General features: G+C 40.9%; 1 long non-coding RNA gene across 1 annotated transcript; it reads left to right on the plus strand.

The window, feature by feature from the left end:
- The first annotated feature begins 196 nt into the window (after positions 1-196).
- Positions 197-4,510, plus strand: LOC129046477 (uncharacterized). The gene is made up of 3 exons (XR_008507904.2): positions 197-300; positions 565-770; positions 2,572-4,510. It is a non-coding gene; the product is annotated as an uncharacterized LOC129046477 (long non-coding RNA).
- Positions 4,511-4,972: the final 462 nt, after the last annotated feature.

Consider the following 4,972-nt stretch of genomic DNA (forward strand, 5'->3'; position numbering starts at 1 on the left):
CTGCTCCTCACTGCAGGTCCTTGTTGATAAATAGAAGAACTATTCTGTCCGGCGTGGGAAAATGAAACGTCTTCTGGGTTTTATGATGCGCGTAGCATGGAACAACGCAGAATTTTTTTTTGTAAGGGGATTTTTGTCATGTAAGTTAACGGACTTTGAGTGTCTACAATATGTCATTTTGTTTTTCATATCTGTCAGGACTGGCTGCCCAAAGGACGTGAGCTGCCTGTGAGAGCAGAATGGTAACAGAACCCGAGGAGCAAATTTCATCCCCAACCAGCAACTCCTACTTTAGGCAAAGTGAGTTCCAACAAGAGAAGGGGGTGAAATGAACCCAAGAGCGTCCAGACACACAAAGCAGTTAAAAATAAAAACAATAGTAAACAGCGCCTGCTTAGAGAAGAGGAAGGCGTGGCTAAAGAGCGCTCTCTTGCGCTTGCTCAGTATTGGCTTTGGGTTGGTTCGCGAGACTCGGGAGTGCGCCTGCGCCTGCGCCTGGTGGGGGTGGGGTTTAGGCTGTGTGGAAGGCGTACTGTCGTGATTGCATCTCCCGCTCATTTCCAGAGAAAGCGGGCGATTTTTGACGAGTTGGAACGAGGCAATGGGCATTGTTTGTCAAAGGCCAAGACGTGATTTCAGGGCTTTAGGAGAGCTACCCACACTGAACCTGGAACTCCTCTCTACGTCAACAAAAATGGTAACGAGCAAGACCTTGGACAACTTGCTCCTCAGAGGGTGGCTACTCTACCTTCCCTAAAAAAGCAACAAGGGTAACAAAACTTGTGTGATAATGTTTGTGTTTCTCTCTTGTTTCATGAACTACGTTTTAAACCTTTAAAAGACAATTACCTATTTTGGTACACCCTCACACCTTAGGTGTGGATACTACATATGGTCACGGACTTCAGCTTTGACTTCATTTCCAGCCACTGCTCTCTAGCCTGTCTCTGGGTTGAGTCTCAAAACTTTGAAGTGTAAACTTTGGAGTTCATTATTTACAGAGTCCATTTTTTTCCTACTGGGGTTCTACTGGCCGATGTGCCCATTTTCCAACTCTCCAGGGCCCTACTGAGTATGTTGCTTTGTCCAAACACAAGAGTTAATTTTTTCATAAAACCTGGCTGCAGTTCCAAGGCAAGCAATTAGATATGCCCTTTCTTTCCAAGTCAGAATAGTTAATACTCTGAAACCATAGACTACAGGTAGCAGAACAATCTTCTGTCCCTTCTACACTACAACCTTTGGCTTCATTTTTTACACTTGAATGCAGTAAGCCTTTGATTAACCATGCTCAACTCTTGGAAACCTCTACTGAGATGGACTTTTTCTTTCTATACTTCACATAAGAAATAAAAATGAAAAGCTTTTATGGAGCAAGAATGAGATGGGAAACAAGTCATTTGGCTGTTTCCTAATCCAACATTCTAGCAGACATTGCTAATCTGTTAAAGCACAAACCTTATGTTACCACTAAGCTCTGCTCCAGACAACCACTACTAATTGTTTGGATTTGGCTACAGTTGTTGTCCTGTTTCTGGAGCATTCCAGAATACAGAATCACACTGAGCCCAAATCTCTTCTACTTTTAATATTTATATATATATTTAATACAATCATCTTAATCAGACCTTTGAAGAGTAAAAGTGATTCAGTTATTGTTCAATATTCTCATTTACTTTTCCTACCATGCTTAGTAATGACAAAAAATACACAGTATTTTTTATTCACTCATTTACTATTTATCAAACATATATGCCAGATTTTTTGCTTGGTCCTGAGGAAAGAATCCTAACCCTTAAGTCTTGAGGTGGAAGGAGATGAACAGAAAATAAGAGAATAATATGACAGAGGTGTGCAAAGGATTTAGCACATCATTATTACCTACTCCCAGACCCCCATCTCTCACACACACACACACACACACACACACACACACACACACACACACACACACACACAGTTTGTCCTCACAAGTTGAAGAGGATCTTGACTGTCTATTGATGAAAGTTCAAACTTTTCTTAGGTTAAATTAAACTTCTTAGGCTGGCATTCAGAATCTTCAATAATCTGTATCATTGCTTACTTTCAAGTAACATATGCTCTTGCTTAATTGAACTACAATTCAATCAAATACAGTTCCCTTGATTTCCTGTATTACTGCCATTTCCCTTCATCTGTAATGCTTACCTTCCCACCTCCTTTTTCCCCTTTTATCTAGTCACCACATATGTTAAGTCTTACCTACCATTCATAAAACACTATGCATCCCATAAAACTTTTCTTTATTATCCCTATGTTATTTTCCTAGGGTTGCTGTAACAAATATCCACAAACTTGGTGGTTTAAAACCATAGAAATTTAGTCTTTTACAGTTATGGACCATGCTCCCTCCAGAGGCTCTAAGGGACAATCTGTTTCTTTCCTCTTTCAGCTTCTGTCAGCATTTGGTGACTACTGGCATTTCTTGGCTTGTGGTTGTGTCCTGCCTCTGTAGTCACATTGCCTTCTCCATTTTGTGTGTGTCTCCCTCTGTTTCTGTCTTATAAAAATACATGTTATTGCATTTAATAGCACAAGAATTGGACTGTAGTGGACACTGTGATGTACCACCAGCTGTCCCCCTCCAGGAATGAAGGACTTACTCCACCCAGCTCCTGGAAGTGCTGCCAGCAGAAGATGCTCAGTAGTCAGCCTCCACTTGGATTGCCTAGGTTGAAGGAGCTACCTCACTGAAGGTCATACCTCCTTTCTGGGTTTGCCTGGATCCAGTGACTGATTGACATAGACATCAAAGGCTCAGATTCTTTGCACCAGCTTAGCATAACTCAACATAACTACAAAGGGTCATGCAATCTTTAGAACTCCTTGTAGAGTCAACTGCAGCCTCCCTTGGTACTGCATCATAGTTCAACCTCTTCCTTTGCTTACTCCTGCTCTTTCCCCGTTCTCTTCCAGGGGTTGATCATAAGAGCACTTCTTAGTAATACCGTAATACAGTACAGGTCTATTCCTGAGGAACTTAACCTTTACCATTGTTCTTCTGGGCCCTCAGCTTAGTATTAACAGGACACTGCTATAAAAATGGGATAGGCAGGATAAGACCCCCAACTGAGGCTTAATTCTGCCACTAACTAGCTTTTTGAGCTTGGCTACACTCTAAATTCTCTTATTCATACAAGTTTTTATTTTGAATGTTTATTATACGACATATTTTGGTAAACAAAACTCAGTTCCTTTCCTCAAGGAGCTTAAAGGTCTAATGATTCTTAGGTTGTTTATATTATGAAAGGACTGAACTTGAATTGTATTTCTAAACTTTTTGTTAATTTAAGTCCCCATCTCAAGCTCCGTAGTCTCCATTCCATTCAGGTTGAGAATCACTCTAGGAACCAAGAATATTTGGTTAAGATTTATTTTATGAAAATAAGATTCTTTCATTTTGCAAACAGAAAATTATATAATGTGATAATAGATATGCCTTTTCAAACTGTACCTCTCAAGCCTTAGTGATTTTGATAGCACCCGAGGAACTACTGGACAGTCTCTTTGAGTTCAGTCAGGACAGAAACCATATTAGTTATTTAAACATAGAAGTTAATATTAAGAATCATGAATTTGGCATAAAGCTAAATAGAAAACTGAAAATGGGAAAGGAGAATACTAAGGCACTACAACTGCCACTACTAAGGCTCGAGCAACTAAAATAAAATTGAAGTGACTTAGAAGCTTAGGGAAGAGGTCCCATGGACCTGAGACCCAGACTTCTGAGGAGGGGTACTGCCAGGTTGGTGATAATAGTTCTGGAGCAGGAAGACTTCATAAGACTGGTTTGGCAAGTTTGGAACAACTGCAAACTAGATTCAGATGTTGCTATGGAAAGATGCTGCTGGGCTGAGTAAGTATTAGGACAATGCTAACAAAAATGGCATACCTAGGAAGCGTGGAGGAAGCAAACAGGAAGCAGAGGAACAAATTAATTCTTCCCTTAGGATTACTTTTCAGCAGAGTCCAATGTGGAGCCACCTGGCAACGCAGAAATGTGGTTTACAAGGTTCCAACCTTAGCATCAGAAAGTGGGGTTAGAAGTCTTGGTTTTGGGGGTGCCTGGGTGGCTCAGTCGTTAAGCATCTGCCTTCGGCTCAGGTCATGATCCCAGGGTCCTGGTATGGAGCCCCGCATCAGGCTCCCTGCTCTGTGGGAAGCCTGCTTCTCTTTCCCCCATTCCCCCTGCTTGTGTTTCCTCTCTTGCTGTGTCTCTCTCTGTCAAATAAATAAATAAAATCTTAAAAAAAAATAGAAGTCTGGGTTTTGGAGCTTAGAGACAATAGCTTGATAACTGGCACAATCTCTAAAAGATTTTTGAGATTTAATATTCTACTTGTGTGCTTGTAGACCTGCAAAGACCTGTAGACCTGTAATTATCAAGTAAGAATCTTCATGGTTTGTCTTTTTTTTTGGTGTGTTTTCTTTTTATGTACCTTGATTCAGAGAATAAATAACTTGTTTCAGATTTTTGGTCTTCTACTTTATTGCTTTACTTGAATTGATGGATGTACCAATTTTAGTCCTGTTGTTGTGTTGTTGTGATTTTTTTTTTATTCTTATGTTAATCCCCATACATTACATCATTAGTTTTAGATGAAGTGTTCCATGATTCATTGTTTGTGCATAACACCCAGTGCTCCATGCAGAATGTGCCCTCCTCAATACCCACCACCAGGCCAACCCATCCTCCCACCCCCCTCCCCTCTAGAACCCTGTTTGTTTTTCAGAGTCCATCGTCTCTCATGGTTCGTCTACCCCTCCGATTTCCCCTGCTTCATTCTTCCCCTCCCACTACCTTCTTCTTCTTTTTTTTCTTAACATTATTTGTTTCAGAGGTACAGATCTGAGATTCAGCAGTCTTGCACAATTCACAGCGCTTACCAGAGCACATACCCTCCCCAATGTCTATCACCCAGCCACCCCATCC

This window comes from Mirounga angustirostris, unplaced genomic scaffold (assembly GCF_029215605.1).
Source record: "Mirounga angustirostris isolate CCGP_5_RB_7025 unplaced genomic scaffold, mMirAng1.0.hap1 SCAF_7, whole genome shotgun sequence".
NCBI lineage: Eukaryota > Metazoa > Chordata > Mammalia > Carnivora > Phocidae > Mirounga > Mirounga angustirostris.